The sequence below is a fragment of the Peromyscus maniculatus genome, chromosome 15 (genome assembly GCF_049852395.1).
Source record: "Peromyscus maniculatus bairdii isolate BWxNUB_F1_BW_parent chromosome 15, HU_Pman_BW_mat_3.1, whole genome shotgun sequence".
Lineage (NCBI taxonomy): Eukaryota > Metazoa > Chordata > Mammalia > Rodentia > Cricetidae > Peromyscus > Peromyscus maniculatus.
Window position 1 is genome coordinate 16,277,812 of NC_134866.1, and position 17,602 is coordinate 16,295,413.

The 17,602-nt window shown below is 36.9% G+C and overlaps 1 non-coding gene across 1 annotated transcript; it reads left to right on the forward strand.

Annotated features, from left to right (window-relative positions):
• Positions 1–15,438: 15,438 nt before the first annotated feature.
• Positions 15,439–15,511, forward strand: Trnak-cuu (transfer RNA lysine (anticodon CUU)). The gene has a single exon. It is a non-coding gene; the product is annotated as a tRNA-Lys (tRNA).
• Positions 15,512–17,602: the final 2,091 nt, after the last annotated feature.

Here is a 17,602-nt window from a genome sequence, read left to right on the forward strand (position 1 = left end):
TGGAGGCATCAAAATCCCTGACCTTAAGCTCTACTATAGAGCTATAGTAATAAAAACAGCTTGGTACTGGCATAAAAACCGACATGTGGACCAATGTAATCAAACTGAAGACCCTGATATTAATCCACACACCTATGAACATATGATTTTTGACAAAGAAGCCAAAACTGTACCATGGAAAAAAGAAAACATCTTAAACAAATGGTGCTGGCATAACATTGCAAACATAATGTAATGCCTTTTTTATGAACAGAACACAAAAACATACACCATGTATTTTTTCAAGGTTACATATTTGATATCAGCTTTGGGCAGAATCATAGTATCTTAAAACAAGAAAGAACTATTTTCTTTTTTCTTGTTCTTTTTGTTAATTACTAGCAATCCTTGACACCCATTGGCTGGTAAGCATATTATCTTATCCACACATTGTCTTCAGTTTTATGGAGTATTGTCCTACTGTCTTTATTTCTATGGCTCACATTTTAACTTCACCATAAAACATCTTTTCCCAAAAAGGCCATATTTTTTCACATGTCTGTGAGTTGAAGCTATAAAATTGTTCTGGGAGAAAATATTTAATCAAATTGCAATGAGTATTAAAAGTGTTATTTCTGAATGTTTGTCCTTTGGTTCTGTATTTGGACTTACAATTTACAAAATATTTATAGTAAAATAACTAATTTAAAATGAAATTAGCTGTTTGTAACCAAATTTAAAGTGAATTATTTAAGTATAACTCTCTCTAGCAATTATTAAGTTGAAAATGCATTATTCAGTTGCTACTAATTAGTTCAATCTCCTCCCCCAATTTGTAAATATAACATGATAATTGTATCACTATCAAAGCTGGACATAATTATTTTCCTTTTATCATAAATTAAAATTGTATCTCTATCATAAGCTAGGCGATGGAGAGACTTTGCTCCACCCCCTAGATTATTCAGTTTAAAATAAGACAATTTAGGGACATAATTCAAGAAGAGTCTTTCCAAATCCTCTGGTTTTTAATAGTCTTTCTGCTTCATCTTTGGTGATTATCCCTGCACCTTAAGTTGAAGAGTTCTGTTGCAGATGTATTCACTTAGGCTAATCTCCACATAATGCCTTGATCTCTATAACATGATCTTTTGTGGCTCTCTGCAATGGTCTTTGTTTGCTCTAAAGAGAAATTATTTTGATGAGAGGTGAAAGCTACACTTTTTTGAGTAACAGGATAAGCTTTAGGCAACAGGTGATATGCTGGTCTAGTAAACTGATGATAACAGGTTTCTTCTAAGACATGGCCTTGCAAGTGCCAGACTAAACAAAACATGAACACAGATGGTATCAATGATATCACATAAGGGAAAAAAATCTCATCGGGTCCTACTCCTAGACAAAGAACTTCAGGTAACTTCATAGTTACTGCTGAAAGAGGGAAAATTAGCCTAACCCAGGGATGAGTCTCCTAAGGAATTACCCAACAAAAGTGGTTAATTCTGAAATAATACATGCACAAACCACACTGAAGAGTCTCAACTGGTTGTATTTATGCGCTGACACATACATATTTTCATCAATAATAATAAAACAAGGTCATCAATAGGAAATAGGGAGGGCACATGAAAGGTTAGAGAGGGGATGGGGAAGAGAAAGCACTATAATTATGTCTTAATTAAATTTTTGGTATAAAGTAACAAAAATTAAAAGTCTATTCATGTGCTAAGATTTCTTATTTTCCAATCTTGAACAAATACTTAAAATCAAAGAGTAATGCCAAAATGGCTAAGTATATAAGAATACTTGTCTCTTTGAAAATATGTTCCCTTTCTTCCTATTTAAAATGAGATTTTATATATATATATATATATATATATATATATATATATATATTACACACACACACACACACACACACACACACACACACACACACACACATATATATATATATAATGTATTTTGAGCTCATCTTTCCTGTTATCCTCTAAAATCCCCTTTCTAGTCCCACAAAACCACTGAAACACTCTTCCCAATAAGTCTTCCCTATTTCATATCAATGACCCCTTCATTGAATCACAGCTCCCTGCATGAGCAAGACTGTGAGGCTATTATTTAAATAATAACAATTTACCAGTGGCTGCCATTGAGGAATTTGATGCTTCTTCTTTATGTTGATACTTTAAAATCTCATATTCTTTCCCCCACATTTGCCTTTCATTTACAGCTTAAGTGCAAAATCAGTTTGTTGAGGGTAACCATGTATTTTTCAGAATCAAGAGTGGCAAAACTCTCTTTATAGTATTTTGATTTATAATTTTACTGAATTTAGACAGTTTCAATAAAATGGAAGCAATAAAGGGAGATAATTTGAGGGGATTATATTTTTTCAAATGCCAGAGGCCAAATTATAATCAAGTTTTCATACATTTAGTTAATTAACATTTGGAAATAGGCTTAATTTATGTGGAATTTAGAGAGCTCTTAATAGTTAGACACATGTAATTGCCTTTAGTACCTGTAATCATCTTAGTACATAATTTGCATGGATTAGTATGAAGATAAATGATCTTGAAAGTGAAAAGCACTAAGATTAAAAAAATCTTTTAAAATGTTCAAACCAATGTTCAAGTCTCATGAAGAGCACTCCAGTCTGTCCCTTCATTTTTTAATAACCATGTAGTTATCAATAAGACAAAATAAATGTCTCCTTATAATTGATGTCAACATGATATTGAAGAGCAGTAATCTACTTCTAATTCATATAAAAAATTCTAGAGATAAAAATAAATTGCCTTTCATAAGGTTTAACATGGTCTTTTTTCAGTTCAATAAAGTGTTGGAGGGGAAAATAAGGTTCTTGCCTTTAAAATGTGTATATATTTTTCTAAGAAAACTTTTGCTCAACATGAAAAGTCCTTGAAGACAGGGGAACAGTATTCAGAAAACTAATGTATATGTGGAAACATTATCTCTTTCAAAGATAAGTGTAGACCTAAGTATTCTGAATGCTTTCTCCAGTTTTCAATTTGGTGACAAAAATGTCAAATGTAATTCAGAAATTGCCCCTCAGATGTTGTTGCTGGAATTAGTTCTAGAAGTTTTCATAGGAAAGAAGAAACTCTTTTAGAATATTTTTAGTGTAATTTCTTTAAATCTTGGAGTGAGTAAAATCCTTACATGTTATAGCCTTTAATTCTTTTCTTGGATTTTAGTAATAAGCAAGAAATACAATGTGATGTGAAACAGTCATATAGAAACCTACCACCTCCTAACACAACTAAAAATATTAAGAATTAGAAAAAAGATAGCTTCTGTTTCTGCTAGTTTGGCTATTTGTTCCAGTGCTTTTTTCAATCATGGTCTCAATATCTCTTGCTCATACAATCCCTCCTCTCTCTAGCCAACTGGACTCCTGGAGCTGCACCTGGGGTTTGCCTGTGGATCTCTGCATCTGCTTCTGCCAATCACTGGATGAGAGTTCTATCATGACAGTTAGGGTGTTCGACCATCCAGTCACCAGAGTAGGTCAGCTCAGGCACTCTCTCGACCATTGCCAGCAGTCTATAGTGGAGTCATCTTTGTGGATTTCTGGGGACCACTCTAGCACTCTGCTTCTTCCTACTCCCATGGGGTCTTCATTTATCATGGTGTCTCTTTCTTTGTTCTCTCACTCTGTTCCTGATCCAGCTGGACAAATAGCTAAACTAGCAGAAACACATGAACTGTGAACCAATAGCTGAGGAGCCCCCATGGAACTGGATCAGGCCCTCTGGATAATTGAGATAGTTGAGCTTGAACTGTTTAGGAGGCCCCCAGGCAGTGGGACCGGGGCCTGTCCTTGGTGCATGAGCTGGGTTTTTGGAACCTAGGGCTTATGCTGAGACACTTTGCTCAGCCTTGGTGCTGTGAAGAGGGTCTTAGACCTGCCTCAACTGAATCCACTAGGCTGGGCCGACTCCTCAGGGGAAACCTTGCCTTGGAGGAGGCGGAAATGGGGGGGGGGTAGATGAAGGGGGAGGCTAGGGGTTGGTTGGTAGGAGGGAGGACAGGGGAATCCGTGGCTGATATGTAAAATTAAATTAATTATAAAATAAAAAATAGTTTTTAAAAAAGAAAAAAAGATGGCATGTATGAATACATAATATTCTTCCCAGATTCAGGGAGGTACTGCTCAAGAATCCCAGCACCAGTTGTGGGACGCTTCCATGGGAGCTGTTGCTGAGGAAGGCCCAATAACATCTTTCTGCTTGGATGCCTACTGGGACAAATTGGTAAGACTTTATTGATGAAGACTACACATACAATGATTACAAACACAGACAAATCAATCTAAAATCGAGCTGAAAATTCCCCTACTGTCTAGTTTTCAAAAAGAAAGATTTTATTTAGGCTGCTAGGAGAGAAAAAGATAACAACAGTTTTACCCAGCACTGAACTTTCCAAACTACAACCCCAACATACCATGAATCTGCACCCTCATTTGCAGGAATCTGCACCCTCATTTGCAGGAATGGCGGGGCTGTTAAAGGCAGTAACTATTCTCTCTCTGTTTATGTCTGAGGCCCAATCGACACAGCAGGGTTCCCATGTTTCGACCTATAAACTTCTTAAAAACCCCATTTGTTTCGTTTAATCCCAGTTTGTTTTTGTTTTATTTTATTTTATTATTATTCTTTAGATGCTTGTTTGTTTCCTAACAAGTGACAGATAAGATGTGAATTCAGAAGGTAGCAGGATCTAGGAGAAATTGGGGCATCGAGAACCACAATCAGAATCTATTTTATGAAAGAAAATCTATTTTCAAGATAATAAAACTAGAAAGAACAAAAAAAGTATGCTATGGGCGTCATAAGCCACATGAGAAAAATTATTCTTGTTTACCTACCATCTGAATACATATGCTCCTGTGCGATCCAAATGTCAAGAATAAGTGAAGAATGTTGACTCAACCCTAAAAGTTTCATTTACACCAGCTGCTAAAGTGCTAAGGAAATGTAGAAGAAAGGATGGAAAGAACATAAAAGACAGAAAATAAAGAGAAAGGGATAAAAACAAATCTCATCGTCCAGACATTTCAGCCAATGTAATCATGAACCCATATTTGAACTGGGCCCATACAAAAAAAAAGTCAGTCATGAATGTTGGAGGAGCTCGTGGGACTTTGTCTCTAACTGCTGAGCTCTGAGCTTCCAACTGACTCTAGAAAATAGGAAGATTCTGTCTTCAGTTGTGCACCAACCAGGCTCCAATGGACAGTTACAATCCCAAAGCTACACAGATAACCCTGTGTAAGTGAAACCCGGAGTGAGACAAAAATAACAAAAAGACCTGGGTGTGGGAACAAGATTCACAGCAAACAGAAGAGTGGAGAAGAAAAACAGAAATGGAGGGAGAGTAGAGTGTAGATGTAACCAACCGTCTTATTAAATAAGAAACACAGAAACAATGTAAAAGAGAAAGCCGAGAGGTCAGAGCTCAGAGCTAAAATCTCACCCTTCCTCCTGCTGTCCCAGCTTCGCGAAAAGAGACCTACTTCCTGTCGGTTCGTATTTTTAAAGTATGTTGTTCTGCCTTCTCATTGGTTGTAAACCCAAACACATGACTGCCTCGTCACTGTCTGAATGTACAGCCCCCTAGGTCTTAAAGGCATATGTCTCCAATGCTGGCTGTATCCCTGAACACACAGAGATCTTATGGGATTAAAGGCGTGTGCCGCCACCGCCACACTCTTGCTATGGCTCTAATAGCTCTGACCCTGAACACACAGAGATCTTATGGGATTAAAGGCGTGTGCCGCCACTGCCACACTCTTGCTATGGCTCTAATAGCTCTGACCCCCAGACAACTTTATTTATTAACATACAATCAAATTAATATTTCAGTACAAATCAAAATAATATTTCAATACAATTAGATTACCACCACATTTCCCCTTTTCTATTTTAATAAAAAGAAAAAAAGCAAAAGGTTATGACTAACAAAAGAAAAACTATATACAAAAGTACAATAACTATATACAATATATACAAGTAATAAATACCTAAACAGGTATTTGACGAATCAGAGAAAATAATTCCATTATCTATCCTATTTTGATAATTCCAAGATGTATCTAATGTACTTTCTATCCTAATTAATTTTCAACTATAACTAACTAATCTTCAACCATAACTAACTAATCTTCAACTCCCTCAGAGACCCAAGAAGGGAATAATATTAGCTAACAAAAATAAAAACAGGAAGTGCATGCAAGCAACTTCCAAAAATTTTTTGTGAGTTGACAGAAACAGCCAGCTGCCTGGGCAGTCACCTGAGGTTTCTCCGCAGTGTTGGGGCATCATCTTCAGCCTATAGGCTTAGTGTATCTGACAGACTCATTTGTGAAGTAGGATGTACACAAGGTCAACAGTTCAACCTCACATTGGGTGAGAGCAGTCCACGTACCAGAAACACCTGAATTCCACTAGTGTCCTGTCATGATTCAGGATTTTAAATTCTGGAAATTGTTGACAGTTTTTTAATTCAGCTGTCCATTCTTCTTGGCTGTGTATATATGGCTTCATCTCAGCATCCCCTTCTTCTCCACATCCCTCTATTAAATGCCAGTCTACTTTTGAGAGGCATGAGCTTTCACCTGCTGTTCCATTGTACAACAGAATCCATCGGCCCTCTGCCTGTTAAGCTGCCTTCGAAGAAAAGGGCACCGTACCTTTTCCGGATGTGAAGGCCACTTCAGGGATGGGGCCATATTGTCCTGGCCTCAGAAGATGCCTTTTGATAAAGCCATAACCACACTTGTTTTGGCAAGAATCAGTAGTCCCTTGTTTCGTGATCTGTCTGTCTATTTTGTCCTGTTGATTCGAGGATACTTTGTTGTCCAGTGGCTAACTTTTGCCAGAATGAAAGTTGACTCCATATGCAGTTTCTTCAATGCCCATATTTTCTCTAAAGTAGATTGGTACTGCCAGGAGCCGACATGTCTCAAAAAAGAAAAATTTTCTAAGTTATTAAAACATTTTAAATGCCATATTCTGTAGATCTCTGAAGGGTTTGAAGATGACCTGTCTAAAACATCTCTGCTCAATTTTTAAAACATATCTAATATGACTACAAGTTCTATGATAATGTCTAACTACTAGCTTTCATTTCTTTATATCCTAATAGTTGATAATAATAACATTCAAGGATCAGAAATTTGCATTACATTGTTAAATGGATGGAATAAATACAATTAGAAATATACATATAGCATTTTCTAACAATATCAGTTTCAAATTTGTGTACAATATAAAACAATTCAATCCAATGTAAAGTATTTAAAACTAGTAATTGTCTTTTTCTTTTCTTTCTTTCTCTTTTTTTTTTTTTTAAACAAGAACCTTAAATCTAATCTCCTTTGCTTAGCCTTTTTCCTAACCCTTGACAATAACTTGTAACCAACCCCCCTAAATACTGAAAATTATCCCAGACCCAAAACCCATTAAAAAGACCAAAAAACCACCCGCCCCACACCACCTCTTTGGGAATGTGGGTGTCGTATTCTTAAAATTGCTTCCTGCTGGGTATGGGCGAAGTTTTCTTTATCCTGAAAGAAAAATTTTAGGTTAATTGTCAAATTCTAGGAGAGGTAACTATATCCTTCATTATCCAGTCTGTGTATAATGCCAAAGTTGAGGGTTTATCTCAAGTCCTTATTCAAGTAGTCTTTGAGACTGGATCATCTCAGCTAGTCATCTCAAATTTGCTCTGAGCACCTTGTAGTTCAAAGCTGATCTATGGATGATGTTTGTCAGCTTAATGATATTATTATTGTCCACGTGGAATTGTTGTTGTTGTGGGGCCCCATCTTCTTTCTGGAGACTTCAGTTGATATTAGGCCTGGCCGTGATTTCCTGCAGAAAACTGATAAGAGACTCTAACACAAAAACATATATATGCAGCTAGCCTTTTTTCTAGAATTAGTTAGTACTCTATGTGACCATTCATATCTTAACAAAGTTTAAAATGTATATATATATATTAATCTTGTAAATTTTGATATAAAATTTATACTTTGAGAAAAGTTTAAAGAATCAGAATAGAATCAAAGAGTTGAGATTAGTAATAGAATAGTCCCTTAATTAATTTTGCTTTTGTCCTGTACCATAGCAGAAGATGGCTCTTATTCTGGCATGATACAGGGAGTTTGCATTTTCCTTTTAACAACATGCTTGATTTTAAAGAAGGAGAGAGCCATTCTCCAACTCCAAAGTCAGCTTTAAATTTTAATTGAACTGGGACTGTTAGAAGACCAATAGTGTTAAATCTTTAGAGAAAAGCAGAAACAAACATTTAGGAAGACATAAAATTTTTTTTAGATAATATATACCCATACACCGTTTCACTCTGTTTCTTGGGATAGATGATTTGTCCCTTTTCTTCAGTTGTCTCATTTGTCCAGTGTTCTTCAGATTCCTTAACCTTCATTCTCCTAAAAGACAAAAACAAAAACCTTTCCCCAAGACTAATTTTGGGGATGTTCCTTTTTGGCAAGTTATTATCTGATGAAATGAAAAGGCATGTTTTATTGATACAAGTTAGTTTAAATTGGATGTTCATGCTGGTTGATGAACTATCACCTCCTCTAATTAAAGGTCTCTCTTGTTCAAATCGAACCTTTATCAATTTTGATGGTACCCACAGCTTATCTTCTCCTGTAGAAACAAAAGCAAAACCACGTCCCCAATGTAATACATACCCTGGTTTCCATTCTGAGGTCAGCACATCCTTAAAGTATATAGGCTGATTTAATTCTGTAGTTTTTTCTATTATCCAATGTCTCTCTGCAGCTGTTGTTCCTTTCTCATTGGCATTCAGAAAATTCAAAGTTAGAAGAGCATTATGCAGTCTATTTCTGGGGGTTTTTGTTACCCATTTCTGTTTATTTAGCATATCCTTTAGAGTTCTGTTTGATCTTTCTATAACTGCTTGACCTGTAGGATTATGTGGTATGCCTGTAATATGCTTTATATTGTAATAAGCAAAAAACTGTTTCATTTTAACAGAGACATATGATGGAGCATTGTCAGTTTTGATTTGTGCAGGTATACCCATGATGGCCATAACTTCTAGCAAATGAGTGATTACAGAATCAGCTTTTTCAGAACTCAAAGCAGTTGCCCATTGAAATCCTGAATTAGTATCGATAGTGTGGTGTACATATTTCAATTTTCCAAATTCTGCAAAGTGAAACACGTCCATCTGCCAGATTTCATTTCTCTGAGTACCCTTTGGGTTACATCCTGCTGGTAATGGCGTCTGATTGTAGAAGGAACAAGTAGGACATTTCTTTATTATTTCTTTGGCTTGTTGCCAGGTTATGGAAAAATCCTTTTTTAAACCTTTACTATTAACGTGATGTTTTTTATGAAATTCTGAGGCCTCCAGCACATTTCCTATCAATAATTTATCAATCTCTTCATTGCCTTGTGCTAGAGGGCCTGGCAGACCAGTATGGGATCGAATGTGAGTTATATATAAAGGATGATTCCTTTTCCTGATTGTATCTTGTAATTGAATAAATAGTGAAGTTAATTCTGAAGCATCAGGGATAAATTCTGCAGTCTCAATATGTAACACCACTCTTTCAGCATACTGAGAGTCAGTTACTATGTTGAGAGGTTCTGAAAAATCCATTAATACCAACAGAATAGCATACAATTCTGATTTTTGCACTGAATTATACGGACTTTGAACCACTTTACTTAAATTTTCTGATTTGTAACCTGCCTTTCCTTCTTTGTTGGCATCTGTATAAAATGTACGAACTCCAGATATGGGTTTTTGCCGTACAATTCGAGGCAAGATCCATTCAGCTCTCTTTATAAGATCAATTCTATTGCTTTTGGGATATTTGCTGTTAATTTCTCCCAAAAAATTACTGCAAGCTCTTTGCCAAGGTTCACTTTCTGTCCATAATTTTTCAATGTCCTCCTTAGTTAATGGTACGACAATTTCTGCTGGGTCTATGCCTGCTAATTGACGAAGTCTCAATTTTCCTTTGTAAATCAAGTCAGAGATTTTTTCCACATAAGTTTTTAATTTTTTATTTGGTTTATTTGGTAAAAATATCCATTCCAATATAATATCTTCCCTCTGCATTAATATTCCAGTAGGAGAACGCCTAGAAGGTAAGATAACCAAAATGCAATCCAGCTTTGGATCAATACGATTCACGTGTCCTTCATGCACTTTCTTTTCTACCAAGGCTAATTCTTTCTCAGCTTCAGGTGATAATTCTCTTGGACTATTTAAGTCCTTGTCACCTTCTAAGGTTTTGAACAAATTAGTCAGTTCATCATTTTTTACCCCAACAATAGTTCGTAGATGAGAAATATCTCCAAATAATCTTTGAAAGTCATTAAGAGTCTGTAGTCTATCTCTCCGAATTTGCACCTTTTGGGGTCTAATTTTTTGTAGCTCTATTTTATATCCTAAATAATTAATAGAATCTCCTCTTTGTATCTTTTCAGGAGCAATTTGTAATCCCCAGCGAGGCAAAATTTTCTTTACTTCTTCAAACATTATTTCTAAAGTATCTGCATTTGAGTCAGCTAGTAAAATATCGTCCATATAATGATAAATTATAGATTTAGGAAATTTTTTACGTATCACTTCCAATGGCTGTTGTACAAAATATTGGCACAGAGTTGGGCTATTCAACATTCCCTGTGGGAGGACCCTCCATTGAAATCTTTTAACCGGTTGAGAATTATTATAAGTAGGCACTGTAAAAGCAAATCTTTCTCTGTCTTTTTCTTGTAAGGGTATTGAAAAGAAACAGTCTTTTAAATCAATAACTATGAGAGGCCATCCTTTTGGTAACAGAGTAGGCAAAGGCATCCCAGATTGTAGAGAACCCATTGGCTGAATTACTTTGTTAATTGCCCTAAGGTCTGTTACCATTCTCCATTTACCAGATTTCTTTTTAATAACAAATACAGGAGAATTCCAAGGGCTGGTTGATTCTTCAATATGCTGAGCATTTAACTGTTCTTCTACCAGCTCTTCTAAAGCCTGGAGTTTCTCTGTTGTTAAAGGCCATTGCTGGACCCATACAGGCTTGTCTGTTAACCATTTTAAAGGTAGAGCTGTTGGTGTCTTTGGAAGATCATCAGTTATTGTGCCCTGTTCTTGTATAATATGGATGGCTGGTGACCACTCATTAGAACAATATCTTCTAATATTTCTCTCAGTAACATGTGCTAGTTTATGATTTGTTTCTGAGATTGGAGGGATGTTAATCTGAGTATTCCATTGTTGCAACAAGTCTCGACCCCACAGGTTCATAGTTATGTTAGCCACATATGGTTTTAATTTTCCTCTCTGTCCTTCTGGACCTATACATTCCAGCCATCTTGCACTCTGTTTCACCTGAGATAATGTCCCAATTCCTAACAGTTGAACGTTTACCTCCTGAAGAGGCCAAGTTGGATGCCAAAATTCTGGTGCAATTATGGCACCTGTGTCTACCAGACCAGACAACAAAACACCATTTATTTTTATCGTTAATTTTGGTCTTTGTTCATTAATAGAAGTTTGCCAAAAAATTTTCTTTATGTTTTCTCCTGAATTTTCTATTCTCTCTGTTTCATCATTCTGACCAGCATGATTTATTCCAATAGGCATTTGGTTATTTAATCGCTCTCCAGAGCAGGCATTTCCTCTATGGCTGCCGGAAAGGTTTGAACTGGATTTGCACTGGGGGCCTGCCTGAGGCCCCTCTGGGAGTTTCCCGAAGACTGAGGCAAAGGATTACCCTGTCTGTCCTTTGTTGATCTACATTCGTTGGTCCAGTGTTTTCCCTTACCACACCTTCTGCACACTCCAGAAGGAAGGGGCATTCTGTTGCCATTGTTCCTTGAAGAAACATTGTTTCTGGAAATGACCTGTCTACAGTCCCTTTTCAAATGTCCTTGCTTTCCACATCCAAAACATCTAACACTCCTCAAACCTTTTGAAATTACTTCTCCTACCCATGTATCATCATGCTCATCAGCTTCAACATTAATTGTTTCTCTAATCCAATCTTCCATAGGTGCAGATCTTGCCCTTAATGGCCTGATTATTCTTTTGCATGCTGCATTCGCATTCTCAAAGGCCAAAGATTCAATTATTGCCTTACCAGCTTCTGAATCCGAGACCGTTCTCTTTACTGCTGAAGCCAGTCTTTGTAAAAAATCTGTAAAAGACTCTTTTGGGCCTTGCTTCACCTTTGTAAATGACTCAGATTTTTTTCCTGGTTCCTCAACTTTGTCCCATGCATTCAAGGCTGCCGTTCGACATAAAATTAGGGTTTGGACATCATATAAACATTGTGCTTGTGCTGAAGCATATTGGCCTTCGCCCATAAGCTGATCCTGGCAAACTTGTACTCCTTTATCCCTCCATTGTTTTTCTATGTTTTTAGCCTCCTCCTTAAACCAAGTCAGAAATTGAAGTCTCTGGCTGGGTTCCAGAACACCTTGTGCGAGGTCCCGCCAGTCCTGTGGTACTATCCTATTATATGTTGACCAAGTGTTTAACATTTGCTTTACATATGGGGAATGCATGCCATAAGATACTATTGCCTCCTTAAACCTTTTTAAATCCAACATTTCAATTGGAGCCCAAGTATTTTGTGTAGCCATTTGATCAGGCATCTGCTGTACTGTTACAGGATAAATTAAGGGTGACTGTGTGAAAACAGGCTTTCTTTCTGCAACCTTATGATCCCGACTTGAAACAACTTCACTGTTAATTTCTTCTGTCTGAATTTTTACAGGTTTAACAAGTTCTTCTAACGCTGTTATCCTGGCACTTAAATTGACTATCTTTTTAAATATTAAAATGTGGATTATTATAGTGATGAGGTGCATAATTCCACCAATACTAATATTATATAGTTGTTCCATTGCCAGACTGCCTAAAATTTCGAACAAAAACCAATTTTCTTCCAATGTACACATAAAACCCATTTGTTTTTTAATGTGGAAAAAAATTCTCTTTTAGATAGTTTCCTTTAAAATATCTGATATATTATGACTTACCAAATCTGCATAGAACAGTAGAAATCCGAGGGGATTTTCAAAGCAGCCACCTAGTGTCCCAGGTGTAAATCCAGAGAGAGAGAGAGAGAGAGAGAGAGAGAGAGAGAGAGAGAGAGAGAGAGAGAGGAAAGAGAGAACGCACAAGAAAGCGTAGCCGGCTAAAGCTTAAATGCAGCCACGTGTTCCCTCTTGTGCCGAGTCAAGGCTTGGGTCTGGCTTCCTTAAGCTCCGACCACGTGCGTTGGCTTTACAGGCAGGGCCCTGTTCGGCAGGGCAGGTCTGAGTTGTTTGTAGCACCGGCTTTAGGCAAGCTGCTCACAGACCTAGGCCCGGGCTAGAAGTTGCTACCCGGACTAGGACGCCAGCAGCTCGGACTAAGAAGCCGATCGCCGCCGGCCGCCGTGTGCCGCCGCCGCCGCCGCTGCGGGCCGCCTGCCGCCCTTGCGGGAAAGCGGACCTGCCGCCAAGCCAAGCAGTTTTTAATGGATTCTTGTCACGTTGGGCGCCAGATGTAGATGTAACCAACCGTCTTATTAAATAAGAAACACAGAAACAATGTAAAAGAGAAAGCCGAGAGGTCAGAGCTCAGAGCTAAAATCTCACCCTTCCTCCTGCTGTCCCAGCTTCGCGAAAAGAGACCTCCTTCCTGTCGGTTCGTATTTTTAAAGTATGTTGTTCTGCCTTCTCATTGGTTGTAAACCCAAACACATGACTGCCTCGTCACTGTCTGAATGTACAGCCCCCTAGGTCTTAAAGGCATATGTCTCCAATGCTGGCTGTATCCCTGAACACACAGAGATCTTATGGGATTAAAGGCATGTGCCGCCACCGCCACACTCTTGCTATGGCTCTAATAGCTCTGACCCTGAACACACAGATATCTATGGGATTAAAGGCGTGTGCCACCACCGCCACACTCTTGCTATGGCTCTAATAGCTCTGACCCCCAGACAACTTTATTTATTAACATACAATCAAATTAATATTTCAGTACAAATCAAAATAATATTTCAATACAATTAGATTACCACCACAGTAGAGAGGGTAGAATTGAATGCAAACATACTGGATACATAACATATGTATATGAAATTGTCAAGGAACAAACGGAATTACAGAAAAAAGACCTATTAGTGTCATTCCATATTAATCACGTAAGTTATCAGCTTAAAACCATTTAATCCAGTGTGTACTTTTAAACTCCTTCGATTGTTTGCAACAAACTGATGTCTGTTCCACATTTTTGGGTTTCTCTTTCAGAGGTGACCATATTTTTCTTGATCCAACAAGCAGCCTAAATTCTAACTGATATTTATTTGGACTCTTGCTTCTTCACTTCTCAAAGTATACTGCTATACTTTCCACACCATTTCCTTTTACCAGGATTAATCTTGTGTTACACTATGTTATGACAATAAAAGTCCACAAACAGAAACATTTTTATGGCCTATGCTCTATTTAAATGAAAATGGAAAAAATAGTTTAGAGCAGCAAGCAAAATGTTTTCTTGCAGAAATAAAAAGGAATTTGATTCTTTTCTGCATGCAAAATTATAGGGAAAAAATCAGTTAACATTAAATGTGATTGGGGTTTATTTTTCAGTCATTTTTAGGCTCAATATTATTTAGCCAAAATGAAGGTTAGTGGAAAGGCTTTCTGTATGAGACTGTACTGTACATCTCAAGGCTTCCCACCTGAGATATGCCTGAGATATTTCACTGTGGTGTAGAAGACAATTGGTTTCTATATGACCCTGATCTATTGTGATGTAGGAAACTCTGATGTGGGATTTCTGGATTCTCTGTTACATATCTTTTTTTTTTTTTTTTTTTTTTTTTTTTGGCTATTATCTACTAGATGGTCTCAAAAGGACTGATGTTCTGTTTTCTAAGCTAGATTCAGCGAATATTCATTTTTCACATTCTGGGAAATGATTCTGACTGTTGTTCAAATTATTTTTCTATTTCAATAGGCCTAGTCTGTAAAAACAATCTTTTACAAAAAAGTAAATGTGATATAAAAAGTAGGCACTAATGATATCTATACAATACATGGGTTTCCCAAAAGACCATGATAGAAACTCAGGGCTTATACATGAAATGTGCTTTCCTCCACTCTCTGTCTTCTCAATTATTTTAAGTCTTTTAGTGAATATATCTAAATTTGAGAACCAACATTTATAGGCTTTGGAATATATCAGTTAATGTTGCTGGAGAGCTTCTCTCCAGGTTCCACCAAGCCCCGCAGTCCCACAATCCAAATATAAAATAATCACTCAGACGCTTATATTGCTTATAAACTGTATGGCCATGGAAGGCTTCTTGTTAACTGTTCTTATATCTTAAATTAACCCATTTCTATAAATCTATACCTTGCCACATGAAAAGCCCAGCTAGCTCAGTCGGTAGAGCATGAGACTCTTAATCTCAGGGTTGTGGGTTCGAGCCCCACGTTGAGCGCCAGATATTGGTGAAATTATTAAGGCCACTCCACGTAGTTAAAAGGATATTTATTTAATGGCGTAACTCACAAATTAAGGGATAGGTAGGTCGCAGGGTCTGGGGAAGGTATATCGCAATCCAGCGGTGTTCTCTGGAGCGCTGCTTGGTCCACCTTCACCGTTCAGGGTCCCAGCACAGAGAGAGCACTGAACCATCCAGATCTTGGGTCTCCAGGTGCCTCCCCTGGCCACGCCTCGTAGGCATGACAGTTGCCAGAGTCTCAATGGGGGTTGGAACTTCCAGATCCAAGCTGGAATGGCTACCCGCTACAAGTTAAGATGTAGAATATATAATTAACTAGAATTTTGTGAGTAGAAATTGATGGGGTGTTCAATAGTCCACTTGAGTAACTGGGTATATTTTGACCACATGATATTTCAGTTATGATTCTGAAAACTCAAGTGATAATAAATTTATGTAGCTAATTGATCAGTAAAACTGATCAATTATTAACACCACACTTATACAATTACTATATCCCTATTTGTAGAGATACATTCCAAGACACTGTTCTTTCCTTGTGATTTCAAAGCCAGTGCTTCAATTGTGATATTTCCTAAGGTAGACTTGAATGAATATATGCAAATATGGATGCTCACACATACATATAACAGTAAATAAAATGAATAAATCTTAAGACACAGAAAAATAGTTTGTAAACTATTAAGTACATAAACATACATTTTAAAGTACAACAATATCTCAGAACTAAATTTAATTTTTGAATTACACATATGGTTAGATATAGGCATATGAGTGCAGAACTCCACAAAGGCCGCTGGACCTTGATTTGCAGACAATGATGAGCTTCCCAAAATAGGTCCTAGAAAATAAACTTATCCCCCAAGAGCAGTATATACTCTTAATTACTCAGCCATCTCTTCAACCTCCAAGATGACATTTTAAATAAGTAATAAAAAAGATAGATGAGAAAAGGGAGAAGAGTAACTTTTAAGCTATATAGTGCAGAACTCATTATAGATTAATTTAAATTGAATATGTGAAAATGTAATAAAATATCTATCACCTTTCACCTAAGTACCTTTCATCTTTCCATCTATCAACCATCTATTACCTGCCTCTCTAAAGTGAGTGGAAGGCAAAGTGCTTTGGTTCAGTTCTTTAATACCCATGAATGTAGACATACAGATTAGAAGGAGGAATTTATATGTACATATATGTCACAAACACATAAAGAGTCACATAGTGCAGCTAATGAAGATTCTTACATAGAACCTTCAGGATGAAATTGTTCCTTCAGAGTTCACTCCAGGTACTTGGATTAGGAAGACAGCTGGTAAAAATAGCTTGTGCAATTCTTTTCTAATACTGACTTATAGCAAAAAAAAGCATGAGATAATAGACATCATTTTCTTTTTCTTTGTTTTGTTTTTGGGACAGTGTCTCACTATGTAGCTCTGGCTGTCCTGGAAATCATTATGTTGACCAGGCTGTCCCAGAACTCACAGAGATCTGCTTCTCTCTCCTGAGTGCTGGTATTAAGGGTATGCACCACTAAAACTGGCTAAGACATCACTTTCTCAATGGCCAGAAAAATAAGCTTTAAAATGACAGCATCAACATATAAAAAAAATTAATACCTACAATAAATATTATAAACTCCAGATCTAATTATATATCCATACAATATTGAGAATTCTAATGAAGCCTAAGCAAAATTCCTGTCTAATTGCTTGTACTTCATAAGTTCAGTGGTGGTGGTGGGGATTGTGATCATTCTTAGGGTGAACCAACTCATACAAATAATGATGATCTTCATCTAGTACAATTTGTATAATGCCACTGTGTTCATATTGTTTTGTTATTAGCTTTTAATTTTATAATCACTTCATGGGATAAGTGTTAAATTATTGCAGTATATGTAAGAAATAAAGTTTACTATTTCCGCTATTTTAAGAAAACACCTGGAAATGACAAAACAAATGGCAGATATACTGGTGCATGCTTGTCATTTTCTCATAGAAAGGTCAAGGCCAGTCTGATCTAAATAAAACATTTCAGGCCAGGCAGACCTTAGTAAAACCTTGT